The sequence below is a fragment of the Orcinus orca genome, chromosome 3 (assembly GCF_937001465.1).
Source record: "Orcinus orca chromosome 3, mOrcOrc1.1, whole genome shotgun sequence".
NCBI classification, from domain to species: Eukaryota; Metazoa; Chordata; class Mammalia; order Artiodactyla; family Delphinidae; genus Orcinus; species Orcinus orca.
The window spans coordinates 68,883,329-68,903,568 of record NC_064561.1 but is presented as its reverse complement, the minus strand read 5'-3'; the positions used below and the strand labels follow the sequence as shown (position 1 = coordinate 68,903,568).

Genomic DNA, 20,240 nt, shown 5'->3' with positions numbered 1-20,240 from the left:
CTTCCCAGACCAGGGCTCGAACCTGTGTCCCCTGCATTGGCAGGCAGATTCTTAACCACTGCGCCACCAGGGAAGCCCCTGCTTTGCTTCTTAACAACATGGAGTGCTTGATCAAGTTATAGTTGGAACAGTCTCTTTTGGTAAAGCTACATGATTTTGGATACTTGCATGCTCTGTTACTGGCCAGTGGTCAAAGGTAGTGTTGTCCTGCTAGTTTGTAATATAAAGATTTGGAAAGAGGACTCTTGGGGTGGGAGCAGCAGGGAGGTCTTTAGAGAGAAGGATGTGGTGGTCAGAGAGGGGGGCCCATGTTCTCTGCACTGACCTAGAAATTGAGGCATTCCTTTTCTACTTCCAACAGCTACAGTATTCCACTTTTCTAGTCATTCCTCTTTGCCTCAACAAGTAATTTGGAGCCCTAGGTAGGTTGTCAGGAGAAATGAATTATTTCTAAACTACAGTTGGAATGCCTGTAAACCGCCCCTTGTCTGCAATTAGAGTGAAACTGTGGCTTTTGTCTTAGTCTGCTGTACCATACCCATTAACAACCAGTGGCTAGGTTTTAATAGAAGAACTTTCTTCAGTTCCTAGATCTTCTGAATTATGAACACATCTTTCCTTCCTTCCTACTCAGGAATAGCATCTTTATTACCCCTGCAGAAAACTGTCATTCATGTTAGGAAGCCATCTCCATTTCATTCCCTTTGTGAAACAGTCTTTATTTCACGTGATGGGTTATTCTGGTGATTGTGATGGTAGAGAAAGCAGATTTTTTTTTTCCCATTTAAGCAAAGCACAAATGCTGACTCAACGTAATATCACGTAAAACTTTTTCTCTTATGTTTATAACTCAACAGATTGGTAAATCCAGAGGAACAGTTATAATCACTATATGGGACATACTGTATTAGTATATCAAAAGTTTATTCCAACCCATTTCTTCTTTTATATTCTAAAATATCTTCATTATGTTTGATGAGATAGATCCACAAGAAGATGGAGGTACCCAAGGCCAGTCCGGCTTTCAGCCAGTCAGGTTTGTCATCTGGTAGCTCCCAAATGTAGAACTTAGAGCGTGCTAAAAAGCCATTCAGGATCCTGGCCGGGGCCAGCAGCCTGGAGAGGGTGGAGAAAACAGACTTTTAATATGAGAATAACTATGAAGGTAGCAAACTATCAGAATATACATTCATATCCATCCAGGAAGAGAAAATAGACTTCCTTTGGGACACTCCTGGAGCCTGTTTCCTGTTTCATCATTCCTTTGTTGTGCATGTGCTTAGATGAAAAGTGGCTCTGAGTTCTCTGTACCAAACAAAAGGCTTCCTTAAAAGCCTTTTCCTAACCTTAGCCCCAGCTGGTATAAGTGGTTGGTATTCAGGCACCTCTGAATATTTCCAGGGATATTCAGAGGTGCCTGAATACAATTCCTGGGATGGGCTTAGAAATAATGAAAACCGGCCATGGGATCAGCTTCTCACGGTGATCCCGAAACACATACATTCCCCCATTGTTGCCATATTTTACCCTAGTCAATATAAGTGGCAAAGCTCAAAGCTTGGGACTGACTGTAAAGCCTTTAAGGCCTTTGGTCTCAGTGGCTCAATGTGTGACACAGTCACCAGCCAGCTTTGCCCTTTCTCAGTGCCTGCTCCTGGGCTGATTGAAGAAGAGGCAGAGTCAGACGTTTTTGTGACAATTGATTACTTTTCATCTTTGAATTTTTTGTGGAGCTGCACCTTAACTGGAGGCAAACTGTAGCCTGCTTCTTATCGGATGAAGAACTATATGAATGTCTTAGCACCAGGATAGCACTTAATAGTTTTCAATTGAGTGGGGGTTTTGTTTGCTTTTAATCTCCTGTGTGAGTTGTTATTAATAGAATGGCCTTTTCCAGGGCTGGGGTTCCTGATAACCCTACAGTGTATATACACTGAAAGCAAATGGTTGATCACCTTTGGAAAGGCCAAGAAGTTACTGAGTGCCCAGGCCTCTGGTGACTGATGTCCAGAGAAGAGCAGCACCAGCCTCAGTCAGTGTGCCATGTTCCTTTTCAGACTTCTAAGGATACGAGGGGCGACAGCAGCCATTTTCCCAGGAACCTCACTCCTTGCCCTGAGCCACTTGTTCTCCTGTTTGAATTTCTTCCTAAGTACTTAAAAATCTTGACTCTTAAAGGGTACTCCCCTACCCTAAATTGTAGGGCCTCTATAGAGGATGAGAGTGAGTAGGAAGGGTTTGGCCAGCTTTCTCACCTTTGAAGTTTTCCATAGGAAGTGAGTAGCTTTGAAAGCTCTAAAACTGCTACTTAGGCCTTCTGACCTGGAGGTTTCTAGAAACAGTACACAAGTACAACCTGACATTTGGGCTCCAGAGCCAGCTCAGGGGTGAGAGATGTTCCATGCTTGAGGTAGTTGGCAAATCTAGGCTACCTACCTGACGGGCTTCTGGAGCTTCCCCCAGCTAATTAAGGGGCAATACTGGTTAGGTCCTTCTGGGCAGTCTCCCCCCACCTCCATTCCACATCTCTGCCATCTTTGAAAGGTGTGGCTGCTTGCAGGGTGTTGCAGTAAAAGTTGAGGGGAGCTGGCCTTGTTTCAGAGGCACCCAGGACTTCCAGTCACCTGCTGCAGTGTAACAGAAGGAACCAGGGGAACAAAGGCTTTCTCAGACCTGCCAGAGAAGTTGAGCTTTTTCAAAGGATGGTTCCAGATCATCTAAGCCTGGCCCTCCTTTGGAGGGGACAAAGAGAAGGCATAAGACAAGGGGTAAAGGGGAGGTTCTGCTGCATTGCAACAGGTTATGGGGCAGGCACTGTTCCCATGAGTGTGGGGTTTTAACCTCTAAGCTGGAGAGAAAGGACACTTGAAGTTTTGGACGTAAATTTTGGGAAGAGGGGCAGAATTCCTTTGTGATTTCTCCTCTGACACACTGTGTCCCTGGGTTCCTCCCTGCTAATCCTGCCCCCTGCCACCTTCTGACTTAAGTGACAGTTGGGTAGGCTTAAGTTTCTATGCCCACAGATGGAGGAGGTGACTGAAGTGCATTTGCTTGGGTAGGGAGCGAGCTAGTATCTGAGTGGATGCTAGTGCCTGAGTTGCCAGCAGAGGGCAGTGGTGACCTATAGCTGTAACAACCATGAGGTAGGTGGTCAGTAAATCGGCTTGGACAGAACCTGGGAGGAGCTTTGGTTGGGGTGGGGAGGCCTGTTTGGGTTTGGCTTTGTTTACTGTTTATCCAGAACTGGATGGCCCAGTGTCGAGCTCATTATGCTCCATCATAGCCTTAATCACAATGAGGGAACAGATTAGTATTCTAGCCCAAGGCCTGCCAGAAGTGTCAAGCCACCAGCTCCCCATTCCCCTCACCATTGGTATAGTAGCCATATGCCTGTGTGTGGACAGGTTCGTAGGGACCAGGCCAGGGCTTTGCCCACCTAACTGCAGGTTGCATGGGGACAAAGGCCTGTCTGTTGCTTCATGTGAACAAGGGGATTTCATATTTCTGGCACTTCTCTGTCTGGTGCCCACTGTTACCTTTCCCCAAAGGCAGGCAGTCTCTCTGACTCTAGCCAACTAGCCCTGTCTCCTTTGCCTGCCTACCTACTCTGGGCAACCAGGACATGACTTTTCATACCTGAGGGGTGGAGGGCTGGGGACAGGAGGAACAGAGCTGGGGGCTGGTGATAGGGCCTGGGAGATGTTCTTCCCTTGTCCTTTTCAATCTTATCTTGTGTGTTGGGGCCCTAGACTCCCCAGTTTTCCAGCCCAACAGCTGTGAGCCTCCAGGGCCACTACCCGGAAGCCAGCTGCCTCTTCTTGGGGAATTCTTTGAAATTCCAGGCTCGGCCATCTGGGTATGCAAATATCTCCAGATTTGCTGAGCCCTCCAAGTGGCTGCACCCCAGGCAGAGCTGTGAGAATTAACTGCCACTACCCCCAGATGGGGAAAACTGCCTGGGGGCTGTTGGTGCATGGAACCTGCGCTTTCACCTGCTGAGAGACGCTTTAAGAGTGGGAGAGAGAGGAGTCCTGGGAGCTCCCTAGGTCCTGCTCTAGTTACTAACTGTATAAGGGATTTTGCATCCAAAGGGTGAGTTGGGAGACCCTTGGGGGCCCTTCCTGGAGTGTGAATCTCTGAGCATAAGAAAGTTCCTGGAATATGGAGGGAAGCCTCGGGTCTAGCGTGGCTAGAAGGGTGGGGGCTATCTGCAGGGAAAGCTTCTGGCTTCCTACCTTGCCAGATCCAGGCAGTAGAGCTGGCTTAGGCAGCCCAGAGTAGGCCCAGCAGTCTGGCCCCCAGAATGCCTTGCTTTCTCCCAGGCCTCCCCCTGGGGCTGGTTATCTGGCTGTAGCAGGAGGAATGTGTGCTTTGAGTGGGAAGGGTGGGGGGGCAGGGGCAGGGCAGAAACCTGGGAATGTGGACTCCCTGCCTGTCCCTGTCCCTGTTGGAGGGAGGGAGCCATGGAGAATGTGGCTGACAGGCCCCAGGCGTGGGAGAGTGTAGGCCTGCTTGTATGTGTGAGTATGTGCGGGAGGGGGCTGCCCATGTGTGTAGGAACGTGTGAGAGAATTGTGAGCATGAACATTCCTTAGTGTTTATGCATATGGGTGTGAGCCTAAACTGTGTAGCCTTTGAGGAACAGAAGTCGAATCTGTATTTGAATCACAGGCCCATGACTTTTCAGTTGTATATTCTTGAGCAACTAATTTCTCTCTCCTTTGCTTGGTTTTCTCATCTGGAAAATGGGCACTTGGCCCAGCCTGGCCCATAGGCAATGCTTGGTGGAAAATGGCCTTATCAAATTAAAGGGTTGCGGCTGTGGGTGCTTATGGATTCAGGGTAGTAGGCGTGGGTAGTTGGACATTTTTGCTGGACTCTTATACAAGCCAGATGATTTTGAGCAGGACCAGCTCCTGGGACACCCAGGGACTTGGGGCAGGCTGTCTGGGCCCCTTTGGGGCCTATGCCTTTCATACCCACTTGGCAAGGCCTGCAAGAATGTGCCTAGGGCTTCCCTGGTGGCACAGTGGTTGAGAGTCTGCCTGCCGATGCAGGGGATGCGGGTTCGTGCCCCAGTCCGGGAAGATCTCCGCGGCTGGGCCCGTGAGCCATGGCCGCTGAGCCTGGGCCTCCGGAGCCGGTGCTCCGCAATGGGAGAGGCCGCAACAGTGAGAGGCCCGCGTACCGCAAAAAAAAAAAAAAAAAAGAATGTGCCTAAAAACAGAATGGGTAGGCATTTAGATGGTGGACATGCCTGGCCAGCCTGTGTGCCCCTGCATAGGGTTTGTGTCCCTCTGTTTCTCTTGGGGGACAAAAGGGGAGCTCAGATACCCTTTCTGGTGAATAAAAGCCTGGAAGGGGATGCTGGGAAGAGCTGCCTCCAGCCATCTGGGAGTGGGGATGTTGTGGAAGGAGGCCAGACCTCCCCCAGCTGTTTCCCCGCCCTACCTGAAGGGTGAGAGTAAGGGATGAGACGTGGGTGATTGTAGCACTGCCCATAGCCCAGAATCATTGCTTTCCCCCATTCTAGAGCACAGGCCACCTAGTGGTTCTATGCTCTCTTAAAGAGTGCCTGTGTGTGCGTGCATGAGGTCTCGAAGTGGGGCAGCCATTGGAATCTTGGATCAACAGGCAGGATTTGGGATCCAGGCACAGAGAGGCTGGGGAATTAGGCAGTGTTAAACAGCCAGGCAAAACTAGGGAATGTTTGAAGTCTTTCCGGGTGGCACATTTAGGGGGAGCTCCCTGGCTGCAAGGGATTCCTGGAAGCCCCTGGGAGGTCCCAGGCCTTAACTGGAGGAAATAAGGGCTACAGCCCAGCTGGCCCTACAACTGGAAGCACAGGAGTGGCCTGTAAGTGTGTGTTGAAGGAATGAGGGATCTTGGCCTTGTTCCTACACACATGTACCACTGGGAAATGGTGGTGCTGAGGGGTGGGGTGGATTTCTGAGATCAGGGGCCAGCCCTCTTTCCTGCTTTAGATTTGGAAAAGGGAGCGCTCTGGAACTGATGCCTCGGTTTCTGTACAAAAAATGGCGGAATGGAGAGAGAGACTGATTAGGGATGGTCCTTAAGGAGCTTGCGTGGGAGGTTCTGGACCTTGTTTTAACTGAGAGAGCAGATCACTGCTGGGTGGGCGGTGCTTTGTGTTCTACAGCCTTGTGAGAGTGGCAGGAAATGGGGCCAGTAGCTATGTACTAGTTGAGTTGCACCTGATGAGAGATTGGGGGTGGTTTCCCCACGGAAGTCCCAAAGTGTGTGTGGCCAGTGTGGCAGTGTACTAGGGGAATTGATATGTATGGCCACTGTGTGAGTGAGTGCAGCAGTGTGAGTGGTTTGTGACACTTGAATTGTGTTTCCCAGGTGTGTGTAATGGCTGAACTAATTTTGTTGTTGGGATGAATCGGGTTCCTGGACAGGAATGGACCTATCTGGAGAGAGTGATGCTATTAAGTAGTTACAATCATATTGATATGACTTAACTAGTATACAGACATTAAAAATGATCCCACTACCCTCTGTGTTTTGAGTGCTTACCATGTGCTTGGCCCTGTGCTAAGTGCCTAACCTGCAGTAACTCATTTGGTTCCGTCAGAACCCTGAGAGTTAATGCTGGTTTGCCTGTGCCACAATGTTTATTGTGCCATGTTATATTCTCGTTGGCAGATGTGATACAGCTGCACCTCTGTCTTACTTGCTGAAGTGCAACTTGTGGCAGTGTGGGGTCCTGTTGTATACTTGGACTCTCTGTCCTGTTTTGTGTTGCCAATATGGGGCTCCACTGTGTTGTTCCATAGTTTAAGACCCAGTTTGACAATGTTTTTTGAGGTGATGGTGATGGTGTATAATTTGGCTGTGTGACTTTTTTGCTTTGTTGTGCAGCCAGAGTATGTAACTCCCTTCTGTCCTGTAGTTGAGACCAGCTAGTAGAATGTATGACTTATTTTGTATTTTGGTGATGTGGGTGTCTAGTGTAGGGTCATCGGTTGTGGTGCTGTGAACTGGTTGTGTGACAGCGTGACTGGCTGCATTGTTATGTGTCTGTGACCCTATTGTGTGTGTCCGGGGGAACCATTTGTTTGACCCCTTGACCCTCCTGTCCTAACTTGTGTCAGAGACTGTTGTAGTATGCTGTAACTCCGTGAGGTGAGTGTGCTTCCATGGTGGGGGCAGTGGCCCATAGTGGCCCATCCCTGTACAGATTGTGTGTCCGTGTCACCCCATGTGCCGCTGTGCCCCTTTTCGGGTCTGTGTGTTGTCTGACCTCAGCCGCGTATGCCAGCACCACTGCCCCTCCCCCGCGCCGCCCGCCCGCGCCGTGCAGCGATCGATCGCCATTGATTGTCCCTGACGAGCTGCTCCACTTTCCAGCCAATGTCAGGAGGGGGGATCTCCGCCGCCCTGGCGGTGTCATTTCCACACACTCCCTGGGCTGCCGCCAGCGCGGGCGCCACTAAGAGCCGGCCTGGATCGCCCAGAGCGCGGACCGGACCGCCCACGCCAGGACGCCCGACGGAGAGGCCAGATCCCCGCCTGCCCGGCCTGCGGCCCTGCACCCAGACCTTCCTCCTTGGGTGGGTGGATGCTTGTCGCTCCACTAGTTTGAGCTGGCCCCGGGGAGGGTGGGGGCATGGTCGGTGCGCCTGTGCGCTCGGGTGGGGGCGTGGGGGGCTGTTTCCGGCGGGGCGGAGGCGCCTGCGGGCCAGCTTTGCCGTGGCCCAAACAGATGCTAATGATTTTCCGGGAGGCGCCGGTTATCTCTGGCCCCAGCCAGCCAGTGCTCGGGCTTGAGCCGGGCATAGACACCTCCCCACCCTCCTCCTCACCCATATGAGCCTCGCCAAATGACCACCTGGCCCCGAGTGGACAATGGGGGTCGCAGGCTCCCTGGGGTGCCCCCAGAACTCTGGCTGCAAGGGAATGTTTGCTCCTGTCCACCCAAGACGCAGCTGCATTCTCCTCTGAACCCTTCCCAAAGCAACCCCCCCATCTGAACCGGGGAAACTGAGGCTCAGAAAAGCCCAACCCAAGGTCATGCTGACCCACCACCTGCTGGGCTGAGTGGATCACAGCCTCTCAAGGCCACCGTGTCGGGGACTCAGCCTTCCTGGTCCCCCTTTGCCCAGGGGCTAGAGCCAGTTTCCAGGCTCCCCGGTGGAAGTGCTGACGTGGCTTCGGGCAGCTGTCTGGGGCCGGGAAGCGGGGCAGATGTCACAGAGCCCAGGGGAGGAGGCGGCTCCATGGGGAGGGCGGGCAGGGCCTCTTGCCTGGCGAGACACACCTCCTCCCCCTAGGCCTGGCATTGTCTGGGACTGGGGCATAGCTGCTGCCCAGGCTGACCCGCCTCCAATTCTAGTCCCAGCTCCTCTGTGTGCCTGCTGACAAGTGCTGTAACCTCTCTGGTTCTCTTCCTCCCTTGTGGAGGAATATAACAGCACCTGCTTTGGATGAGTGTGAGCCTCAGATGAAAGCAGAGGTGTGCAAAGCCCCCAATCCAGTGCTGGACATACTGTTCCTGCTCAACATGTATTAGCAATTATTATTATTGTCTTTGCAAGTGGGAATTTGGTGTGTCCAGGAGCAAAACTGAGTCCTGAGAGTGCCAGCTGGCTTCAGAGGTCATTCCAGCCAGCCTCCTGCCTTGGTGCCCCGGCCCTCTGCATTTCTCATGCCTGTCTAGCTTTGTTTCTTCTCCCTAAAGTGTCAGCTCCCCTCAGCTCTGCCTGCTGCCAAGCTGCCCCCACCCCCCTCTTATCGGTGTAGTTCCCTCCTATCTGGCCGCCACATTGGGTCCCTCGAGCAGCACAGCCCCCTGGGAACAGCAATCGATGGGGCGGAACAGCCTCCCTGACAGATGGACCCATGGAGGCTGGGCTGCTTCAGCAGAGCTCCCTAGGAAACCAGAGACAAGAGCCGAGCCACCATGGCTGCCTCCTAAATAGAAATGGGAGGAGGCAGAGAGATGAGGAGGAGGCCAGAGCTTCCAGCCAGCCCCATGCTGGGCCAACCCTCTGGGGATGGGTCTGGTGGGGCAGGGCAACCCCTATACTTTTCCACAGATCCTCTTGAGGGGAGGGCTCTGTAGGGCTCGCTTGGTAGGTAGGATATGTCTGAATTCCCATCATGGGCAGGTGAAGTGTTGCCGTCCCCATCCCCCCATGGGCACTTTTTCTAACAAGCCCAGAGGCTGGTGGGTGGGTGGGCAGGCAGGCGGCTTACCACATTCCTCAGGCTATAAGGGGCCTTTGAAGCCAGAATGGCAGGAGGACCTTCTCTGCCTGTTGGGGGTGGGAAATGATGAGCCTCGGCCCCTGTGAGTGTTGTGTGGAGAATACCTCCTATCTCCTACCAGGCTCCCAGATTAGTCAAGGACTTCTTCCAAGGGTTTCTTAACCTCAGCACTATTGACATTTTGGGCCATTTAATTCTTTGTCCTGTGCATTGTAAGATGCTTAGCAGCAGTTGTGACAACCAAAAACGTCTCCAGATATTGCCGAATGCCCCCTGGGAGGCAAAATCAGCTCTAGTTGAGAATCACTGGTCTAACCTCAGGACCAGCCCCCTGGGTTGGAAGGGGTGGCTAGGACCCCATGGGGATGCCATATATCCTCTTCAGTAGTGGAAAGGGAGGTTTCCAAAAAGGCTCTGTCCCCAGCTGTCTCAGGCCCAGGAGGGTGGGAGACACTCTCCCCCCTCCCCATGGCCCCTGCTAGGTTGGAGGGAACCATGCTTGCCTGAGATGGCAGAGCATTTGGCGTCACTGCTCAGCTGCACCAGGCTTGGTGCCAACACCTTACTGCTGAGACTACATAGCATGGGGGCGGGGGAGCGGGGGCGTTCATGGGGGTACTCAGGCTGCCTGTGCGACCTTCTGTCCAGCCAGCTTGAGATGAGGGGAGCCAACATGGATGATCAGCCTCCTGCCTTCCCTTGGTGCCCTGGCAATGTCTCTGCTGCCTCCCTCTAGGCCAGTGTTGGGTTGGGAGTAGGTCTGGCAGGACTGAGAGCCAGTGGGGGCTACTGCCTGGAGCAGGATTGTGGACACAAGTCCAGCGGGCCCAGCCAGCTGACAGCTGGGCCACCTGAATGCCGAGCTCTCCCCTTCAGGAAGGGGAGGAAAGAAGACACTGTGGGTGGCTAAGTGCTACCTGAGTCCCCCCCGACCCAGAAGCCCTTGAGCCTGAGGACTGGGGGAGGGAGCTCCCTCTGGAGTCATCTCCCTCTTCCTGCTCAAGCAGGCAGGCAGGCATTGAGGTAAGGGAAAGTTTTCTAGAGCATAGTGTCACTGCTGGGAAGTCCCTACTTAAGTCTAACCTACTTCCTTTCTTCCTGTAGCATCTGCCCTCTCCTGGGCTGTGTGGTTCTCTGGCCAGGGTGTGCCCTTATTCCTGGGGAAGAGAACCCCATGGGGGAATTTTCAGTCAAAATAAAGGTCAGGTCCTTGTGTGGGTAGAGGGATGAGGGTGCCTAACTGGGCTCAGCTAGGGGATGGAGAAGAGCACTGGTGCCAGTTGACAGACCAGGGCCTACAGAGATCAGGGTTTCCCCAAGACACATTGAACCCAGCACCAGCCTAGGGGGTCCTAGGGTGGGGAGGAGGAAGTGGCCGGGAGGTGGGCAGTGGCTTTGTAACCAGAGATGGGCCAAGCGGTATGAGGCAGCAGCTTGGAGCTGGAGTTTAAAATAGCGCCTCGGCCTGGCCAGGATCGGGTTCGGGTCACCCACAAGGCAGTGTGGCCACGACCATCCAGCTCGGGTTTCTTGCCACCCTTGATGATTTAATGGAGGAGGGGGCTACCCAGGCAGATGGGCCTAAGAAAGGGGGTCCAGGCACTGCCACTTACAGTCCCCTGAGCAGGCTCTTGCCTGTCTCCTTTCTCCTCCACCCCCACCCCCACGGGACAGATTGCCCCAGCTGCATCCTGATGCCCTCCCTCCTCTTCAGTAAATATTTGACACCAACTGAGGACCAGGTACTTGACAGAGCATGGAGATGAGTAAGGCCTTGACCTTGTCTAAAGCCCAGGAGTTTTGGTCCCCAGGAGTGCACAGAAGGGGGAAGGTGATAAGTATTCAGCAGAGACCCTCCACTGATGTCCTAGCCTCAATCCTGAAAGTCCTAGGCATTGGGAAAGGAAGAGGCAGAAAGACCCCCACAGGCTGCAAGAGAGGAGGGTTAGACCTCAAATAAGCCTTCCAGTGAAGAAATGGATTATGGCTACAGTGGAGAGGGGAGAATGTCTTCTCAAAAGCTAGTGATCATCCTTGAAAATTCCCCAGGGTAGTCCACTACCCCAGTGTTCCCTGGCCTGCCCCTCCCCCAAGGCAAAGCCCTCAGACATAGATCTGAGAGCACATTCTGGTCTTTCTCTGTCCAAGTAGTGATCACTTCCTCAGGCTGACCCAAGCAATAGGGCAAGGGGCGAGGGGATATGGGGGTGGGGGGGTCCCCTCTTTAGTTTTTTGAGGGAAGTAGCTCTAGCTCTGCCACGTCCCATTTTGCTGATAGAAAGTGGGAAAAAGCTACTTCAATCAATAAAAAGTTCTAACCATAATCCCTTCTGCTCCACTCTCCCTTGCCAGAGAGTCTCTGGGCCCCTAGGGGCAGTAACAACCTCTGGGCAGTGGCCCTTGAGGCCTGGCAGGTAGGGTTTCTCCCCACTTTGCCCTCCTTCCCCAGCCATGAGTCCAAGGAGGTGACCCAGCAGGCCAAGCCAGCTCAAGGCCAGATCTCTCTCTAACTGGAGCAATGGCCATCTCTCCTGATGGAGCCCACATATATCTAAAAAAGCGTCTTGTATATCTTAATGATTTCTCAACAGCCCCTGATTGAAGCATGCTCAATTTAGCTGTGCCGTAAGTAACTTTTTATATTTCCTCGGGGAATCATTTCATTTATGAATCTTTTCTGAATCTGCAATCTCGATTAAAAGTTGATTTTTTTTTTTTTGATCTCTGTCTCCTCGGCTTCTGAGATGCCTCCCTAGCGAAAAGGGTGGTAGCACCATCAGTCCTCCCTCCTTAGCCTGTCTGGGTCAGGGGAGTTCTTCCTGAGGTGTGGGGGGAGCAGCAGCCAAGCCTCCTCTGTGGTAGCACCTGGGGCTGCGTGACCTGAGGGGGAGCTGCCCTGGAGGAGGGGCTTACAGAGAGGTTGGGGGCATTGGCAGTCTCCTGCCCACATACCCTCCCCTACCTGCCTCATATCAGCCCCGCTACAACCAGTGTTACACTGGGGGGATTGTTCCGCCCATTCTGGCTTTAGGGTGTCTCCTCACCTGTAGTTTAGGAATTTAAGAAGGAGACAGAGAACCCTTCAAGGGTTCAGCTTGAGAGCACACAACGGGTTCAAATCCTGGCCCTGCTCCTGTACAGCTGCCACAGCCTAGGTAAGTCACCTCTCCTCTCAGAGCCTCAGTTTCCTTATTTGCAAAATGAGAATGTGATTGCTAAACAGATTACCAAGGAGGTAAAGGGTTTAACACAATATCTTCAGAAAGGCAGCCTTTATTATTTCCCTTGGGGGACCCCAGCACCAGGAAGCAGGGTTGGAACAATGCTGAGGGTCCTATCCCAATTCTGAACAGTATCTAATTCTTTTCCTCAACCCATTCATTATCTAGTCCTGGTGATACCCCTTGAGGGTGAAGTGGGTGGGACTGGCATAGTTATCTCTCTGAGGATAAGGGTCTGGTGGGGTTGGGACTTGCCCAGGGGCTGCCCCAGGAGGCCCACCAAGAGCTCCTGACTCTCTCCTAAGAGGCAAAGGTCAGGGCTACAGTAGGAAGGCTGGAGGGCAAACTAGGGTGAGAAGCTCTGAACTCAAGAGAGAAGGGCCTTCCCCAAAGACACCGTCCCCATCTCCCCCCCACACCTCCCTCCAGATAGTCGGGGGAGGGATTTGTCCAGGTGCTGCGACCTCTGGCTCTGACCTCTAACCTCTGACTCTGGCCTCCGGGGGGGCTGGTGGGCTCTCTAAGTGTCAGAGTCGCAACTGGGGGTGGGGCTGAGGGGACCCGGCAGCAGAGGCTGCTCTGGGAGTTAACGATTTACGAGGGGCCCCTTCCTGAGGCCTCCCTCCTCACAGGCCCAGCAAGGCAAGCAACCCGTGACTGCCCAGGTGGCTAGACACAGAACCAGTCCCGCCAGTTCAAAGAGCAGTTCATCCTGGGCCTACCCCCAGGCAACTGCCTGAGTACCCCATTCTCTGGAAGAGGAAGGCAAAGTAGGGGTTGGTAGGTAGGGTGTGGTCTGAGGAGGGAGGCTGGGTCCTGTTTTCCAAAGTCTCAGTGTGAGGGACATTTAAGACCCTGCTTTGCCTTCTGGAGTCACATCTGTGAGGGGAGGCCTAGCCCCACCTCTCCACCTCCAGCAACTTTTCTCCGTATCACCCCACCCTAGCCTGCATGTCTTGGGTAGAGCACTTTCTGGCCAGGCTTCTGGATGCCCAGGGCACACCACCACCGGCCCCCCCTCTTTGGGCCTGGTCTGTGGCCTCCAGGTTTGGGACGCTGTGTCCTCCCCTCCCCCAAGGCCCCTTTCTGTTACCTTGCGGCCCCTCCCTCTTCTTGACCCTGAGGCCATGGAGCCACAGCTTTGGCCTCTGGGAGCACACAGTCCCACTTCCTGTTGGAGAGACAGTTGAACCATGACTGTGCCTAGTGAAGTCAAGAGTTACTGTCAGGGGACTTCCTGGTGGCGCAGTGGTTAAGAATCCGCCTGCCAACGCAGGGGACATGGGTTTGATACCTGGTCCTGGAAGATCCCACGTGCCACGGAGCAACTAAGTACGTGCATCACAACTACTGAGCCTGCGTGCCTAGAGCCCGTGCTCTGCAACAAGAGAAGCCACTGCAATGAGAAGCCCGCGCGCCGCAACGAAGAGTAGCCCCCGCTCCCTGCAACAGAAAGCCCAAAGCCTGAGTGCAGCAATGAAGACCCAACACAGCCAGGGAGAGAGGGAGGGAGGGAGGGAGGGAGAGAGGGAGGAAAGAAGGAAGATCTTAAGAAAAAAAGAGTTACTGTCAGGGGCATGACAGACGCCCCCAACTGTCCCCACTCCCCTTCCCTTACCACATAAGGGCTGAGTTCCCTGGGCCTGGCAGAGCATGGGGCTACTTCTGGTTGTCTGGCACATGTGTAGCTGTGTGCTGGGGTGCAAGCGGAAATACTAAGTGTGAGTGTATGTGTTGGCCTGGTCTCTGCTCCCTCCCAGCCTCACCCCAGAGTCATTTTATTCTGGGACTGGAGTCCCCCTTCTGCCCGCCTCCCTTCCCCACTGTTTACACAGCTCAGGGCCAGGCTGGGCCACCAAACTGACTTCTTAGGGATGGCTGGACCTTGGCCTCCTAAGAAACAGATGTAGCTTTTCTGAAATTTCCTTCTAGTTTCACGGTTCTCTTGTCCCTTCGGAGGTCATGGGGGCAGGGGTGGGGCCGAAGGGCCAGTGGTATGTGAGGGCTTAGACCCCAGAGGCGTGGGCCCATGTCTAGGCAGTCAAACTTCCCTCTTCCCCTGCCCATGTTTGCACCCCCAGCCCTGCTCTGGAATTTTGGCCAAGGTCACAGTCCAGTGTGACCCCACTGAGCATTATCCTGCACTCTGCCCTGAGGCAGGGCTCCAAATGCCCTGGCTCTCATTTTCTGTGATACAGATGCGGGAACTGGGGCCTCAGGAGAGGCATAGGCCAAGCTCTGGGTTGGCCATCTTTATTGGAGACTAACTCCCACACTCCTCTCCATGCAGCCGTTCCCAGTCACTGGATGTTTAATCAATGACTGACATTAGCTGATAGATGGTAGTCATGGAAAAGGTAGATCCCCCACACAAGGCATGGGTTTAAATCTTGGTTTTGCTACTTTGTAACATTAAGCAGTTGTCTTGAATACCAGGATTAAATAAGCATATTCACAGAAAGCAATTAGTGTGGTGCCAGACACATAGTAAGTGCTCAGAAAACTGTTGGCTACAATCCTTACTACTGGTACGTACTTAGTGCCAGGCTTCAGGCCCAGAGCAGGTAGGAGACTCTCCCTTACCCTCAGCAAATTTTCGTGGGTGGTAGTAGTGAGGGGACAGGGAGACAATGAGCAAATAAAAGCTATTTCTGTGCAGTGTGGTCACTGTGGCCATAGGAGGGGACAGATGAGGGCCCCCAAAGCCAGGCCGCAGAGTACAATTGTTCAGTGCATGCACTGCAAAAAAGACACCTGGCCAAGGGGTCTAGGAAGACTGGAAGACAGTGTATGACCTGCTGCCACATGGGGGTACCTATATCTGCCAAAAAGTGGTAGCTTTTTCTAATTTGCACAAAGGCTAGTGCTGGCTCTGTAGATATAAGCCAAACTGAGGTGGGGAGTAGAAGTCAAAGAAGGTTCCCAGTGGAGTGATACATGCTCTTGGGCTTCAGTGAGGACTTCAGGAGGTGAGCTTGATTAAGGCCCTTCTGGGCAGAGGGAACAGTGCATGCAAAGCCACAGATACTTGAAGGGAAGTTTTGGGGTGTCTGAGGGAACCACCAGTGTTGAGTGGTGTTGGTCAGCAGGGCTCAGGGATTGCAGGGAAGAACAGACCAGTTAGGGAAGCCAGGCCAAGTTGGGGAAGGGGCTTGAGCTGAGCCCTATGGGCTCTGATTAGTCACTACAGGATGAGGAACAGGTGAACCCCAGGCAGATCTGTGTGTGAGAAGCCTCACTAGGACAGCAAATCTCTGAAGTTAGGAAAACAACTTTGGTGCCAGTCTCATGTCAGTTTCCTCATCTGAAAAATGGGGACAATACTACTACTGGGGCTGATGTAAAGATTAAATGAGATAAGTTACCTTAACTATTTAGCTTAATGCCCTGCTCAGGGTAAGGGCTTTGTAAATGCCAGCTATGGATATTATAACCAGGACCAGGAGAGCAGGATCCAGGGTACTGGACTGACACATTCCTACCCGGAAGACAGGGTAGGTGGGTGCAGGGCCCTTCTCTCCCCGACAGGTACTGGAGACTTATGGAATTTGCTTCCTGACTCTAAGCTGATTGATTGAATAGCAATATGAAACTCCAATACTCCTTTTTGGAGGGACTGTGAACCAGGATCCCTTTACTTCTTCTTGTGGAAGGGGCCTGGGGTGGGGATAGTCTCTCCCAAGGCCAGAGACCTCCCGCCCAATCCTTCCTGGGTGTCTCCCCCTTGTCTTACTTGTTATGGTAGAGAGTTCTATGTGGATGGTTTGCACGTGGCATTTCCTGTTCATGTTGCATTTTCCATGTGGACAGTTCTGCCACTCTCCTCTCTGGTTCCTACCTGGGGTGGATAAGTGAGGATCTGGGTCTCCCTCCACTTCTTAATTTCCAGGAAAAGGGGAAGACTCCAAGATCCACTCTCTAAACTAGGCCAGGCATATACCAACACCGGTTCCCTGAGAAAGTCACCATTGGTATCACCTGACTCATCTCCATTGCAGCCTGCAGCCCCCTGGGCTTTGCCCTCCTGAGATGGGGAGGGGACAGAGGTCTTGGGGAAAAAAGTGGGTAATTAATAGTAATTCCCTAAGGTGGAGCTACTATCACCCCCACCCCCCATGGATTTCAGCATGAAGCTTTTTTCAGGTATGCAGGGCCTGATTCTGCACTCACCCTAGGCTTCAGAAGCCCTGAGGACTTTCATTTCATTTCTTGGGTCCTAATCCTCTGAGGCCTGCTGCTGACTCCTGGGCAACAGGTCCCACCTCACAGTTTGGGCCTCAGCTTCCCCAGAAAAGGTAGACAGTGGTGGGCTAAGTGTTTGCAGATCCTTGAGCATCTAGGCCTGGGACCCTGCTTCTTTTCGCCTTGTATGGTCAGTGCCTAACACCATACTGTACCTGACAGTCAGGGTGGGGCCCAGAATGTCTATCTTTAATTTAAGCAGTTTAGGGGGGATAATCTGGAGGTGTTCGTTTGTCTTAAAACTGTGTTCTCAGAGCAAGTACCTTGCTTTACTCACATGGTACGTTTGGTGTGGCTTTGAGGAAGCTTGCTGGACAGGCTAGGGAGCCATTCGTTGACACACAGTTAAAGGAGGACACTTCTCAGCTTTTGTGGAAGGGAGGGGGTGTTCAAGAGAGGGTCATTCCCTGTGGCCTGGGAGGTCAGGACAGGTAGAGAGACAACACATTCCAGATGAACTCTGCCCTCTGACACCTCCCTCACACCCCTATCCCCTGGCAGGGTCAAAGTCCCAAAGCCAAATTTAGAAGGCTTGGAGGGTGGGCACCAGCGGCTGCTCCCATGAGACCTAGGCCCCAGGCCCTCCAACACCGAGGCAGAGGGCACAGAGGAGGAAACAGCGAGGTGGGAGCTAGTTTTGCTTCTTCCACTGAGACTGCTCCAGTGGCTGGAGGCACCAGGTCGCCGCAGTTAACTCCCTGTTATCTGGGTCCCAATCATTCTCAGGCTGTAATGTTTAACCCTAGGCAGACTTCGCAAACCGTCCTGCCCCTTTCCTGTTAGGGTCTCTGGTCTGGGGGCTGTGTTTTCTCTGTCTCGCGGAGGCAGCACAAATCCACCCCCACGAATTCCACAGAATTGAAGAAACTTTCCACTTTGGGATTATACGAGTGAGCCTGGGGCTCGCTCTGTGGGTCCCTGAAGTGGTGAGAAGATGACATCTGCAGCTTTAGGATTAGCCCAAGCTGGGCAGATGGAGGGGGCACTGAATGACGGCGAGGATATGCGGGCCCAAATCTGTACCCGCTGGGCTTTTGTTCTCTCTTTCAACCAGTGTCTTTGAGCGTTTCTCTGTGCTAGGCACTGTTTCGGGCTCAGAGTTCACAGGCCACGGTCTCAGGGCACCACAATGTAGTCGCTTTAGCTCCAGGACTCAGGGTTTCCGTTGGGGCCAGCGTAGGTAACAAAATGTCCTTTCTTGGATCAGTTTCCTCATCTGTGTAATGGGGACAGGAACCTCCACCCCCTTTCTCCCGGGTAACTAGAGCCCACCGAGTACGGGAATGCACTCTGGGAAGGGTGCAATCTTTGAAGACGCGTCTAGCTCCAAGAGTGCTCGGCTATGAGTTCTCGGCCCTACGCGCACCTGAGCTGAGGGGCGCGGCCAAACCCTTCCTACTGGTCCTTGTAGCTTCGCGGCCGGCTGGAGAGAGGGGGCAGAGAGATGGCGGATTTCCCCATAAGGTGCGTCTCCAAGCCCATGCACTCCTCACAGAACGGGAGAGGTCCTCTTATTTTTTGTAAAGTTGCAGAAAAAGAGGTGAAGACGGGGCGCGCTGGGGAGCTCAGCCTGGGCCGACCTCGTCAGAGCGCGGGGAGCTTGAGGCGCAGTGGCTGCGGCTCCGGCCTCAGAGCCTGCGGCGTCCAAGTGGCCAGAGCTGCGTCGGGAGGGAGGCGGAGGGAGGAGGGAGGGGAGCCGAGGTTGGCGGGGGGGGGGGGGGAGGAAGGAGGAGGGAGCGTTGAGTCCGGTCCGGGTTTTGCCGGCAGCCCCCGGGCAGCGTTCAGAGCTCCTGCCCGGGCGGGCGCGCGGCGGCGGCGGCGGTGGCAGAGGCGGCGGAGCCTGAGCGGGGATGTAGAGGCGGCAGCAGAGGCGGTGGCGGCGGCGACAGCAGGCGCCCGAGCCGAGAGAGAAGAGCGGCCGAACCTTGTTCCCCGAAGCCGGGCCCCGCGTCCCTGCCCTGCCCAGCCCAGCGCCCAGCCATGCGCGTTGCCTGCTGAGTCCGGGCGCCTCACGCTGCGCCCTCCGCCAGCCGCTCAGCGCTACGCTTGGGGGTGATTAGTTGCTTTTTGTTGTTTTTTAATTTGGGCCGCGGGGAGGGGGAGGAGGGGCAGGTGCTGCAGGCTCCCCCCCCTCCCCGCCTCCGACCAGCCGCGGCGGCGTGACTCCGGCTCCGGACCCGGGCACGGCGGGCGGCGCGGCTGGAGCGGAGCGCACCGCGGCGGCGGTGCCCAGAGCGGAGCGCAGCTCCCCGCCCCTCCCCTCCCCCTCGGCCTCGCGGCGGCGGCGGCGGCGGCAGTGGCGGCTTGGACGACTCTGAGAGCCGGTAGGTGTCGGGCCACGGCCCTCCCCCGACCCCCCCCCGAAGGCCGGCCCCCTCCCCTTCCCCGCCTACCTCCCTCTCCTCCCCCGGGGCCCGGTGCGCGGCCGGGGCCGGAGTTCGCTGCAAGTCTGCGGAAAGTTTGGCGGCGCGGGCTCCCCCGAAGTTCAGGTGCGGAGAGCCAGGGACGGGAAAAGAGGGGTCCGTGTTTGGGTGTGGCGGGGGGCGCCCGTAGTCTGAGCCTCGGAGCCCCGGAGGCTGGGATCCCTAGCTCCGGTGATTGCTCGATGGCCTCTTCTATACTCAAGCCTCCCCAAGCCGCAGTCAGCTCGGTCGCAGATCACTGAGTTCAGACAAAAAGAGGGGTTTTAGGGTCGGGGACGGCGGCTTGGGCGCCATGGATTGGGGTCGGGGCTCTCCCTGAGGGGTACGGTCCCCTCCCCAAGTACTCGCGCTTGAGGGCACAGGGGCGGCGGGAGCCCGTGTCCTCACCTCTCGGTGTTGGGCGGGCGCTCCGCCTGCGGGGGCGGCTGATTGGAGATCTCCGGCGCGCACTCCCCCCAACAGACCCCATTCGCAGCCCTGTGTTTTGGGGGCATTACTGCTCTAACGCCCAGGACGACGCGTGGCTGAGTCTCCCCCTCCACTTGGAGGGGGCGGTGGCCACTTCTACATTTCCCCTGAGGCTCCTCGCCCCCGCTGCCCGCGGGGTGCCTGGCGGGCTGACCAAGTTTGACCTTTTTTTTTTTTTCCGTCAAAGTATCACCCCCGACCACCACTGCTCTCCGCGGCCTCTTTCTCCCTTCCTCCCTAGCCTTAGGGAGTCTTTCAGGCTGTCTCCTGAGCCCCGCGTGGCCAAGCAGCATGCAAAGCCAGGGAGGGAGAATGGGGGTGTTCCTCTAGCTGCGGAGCTGTGGGAGGCGGGTGTCCCAGGCGCCTGCTTCGTTGCTCTGGCCCCAAATTTACCCGTGAAGTTTGGCCCCGAGCCCCCTCCTCTCTTCTTCCCCAGAGCGGGGGGCCGAACCGCCGCGAGAAGAATGTGTTAATTTTCTTGCTGGGGGAAGTTGTCCTCGCCCGTAATGGGCTGCTTTCCGGCGGGGAGCGCGGGGTGCGCCTGGCTTTGTTTATTTGTAGGATCAACAGAAAGTGAGTGACCCCAGTTTTTAAATGGGGGGCCGCCTCCGGGACCTGTCAGAAGAGCTGAAGCACCCAATGAGGGAGCAAG

General features: G+C 54.6%; 1 protein-coding gene and 1 long non-coding RNA gene across 3 annotated transcripts in view; one reads left to right on the top strand and one right to left on the bottom strand.

Moving 5' to 3' along the window:
• Positions 1-702: 702 nt before the first annotated feature.
• LOC125964021 (uncharacterized) lies at positions 703-20,126 on the bottom strand. The gene is made up of 3 exons (XR_007476518.1): positions 19,508-20,126; positions 19,091-19,358; positions 703-1,116 (listed from the first exon to the last, which is right to left on the bottom strand). It is a non-coding gene; the product is annotated as an uncharacterized LOC125964021 (long non-coding RNA).
• The window catches only part of CXXC5 (CXXC finger protein 5), a 34,281-nt gene continuing 32,497 nt past the window's right edge, over positions 18,457-20,240 (top strand). Inside the window, exon 1 of one of the 2 annotated variants that reach the window (XM_004280295.3) lies at positions 18,457-19,021. The gene's annotated coding sequence lies outside the window, so the exon portion shown is untranslated. Of the gene's footprint in view, positions 19,022-19,093; positions 19,187-20,240 lie in introns of those variants that run through there. The other variant, XM_033406657.2, reaches the window with a different exon arrangement.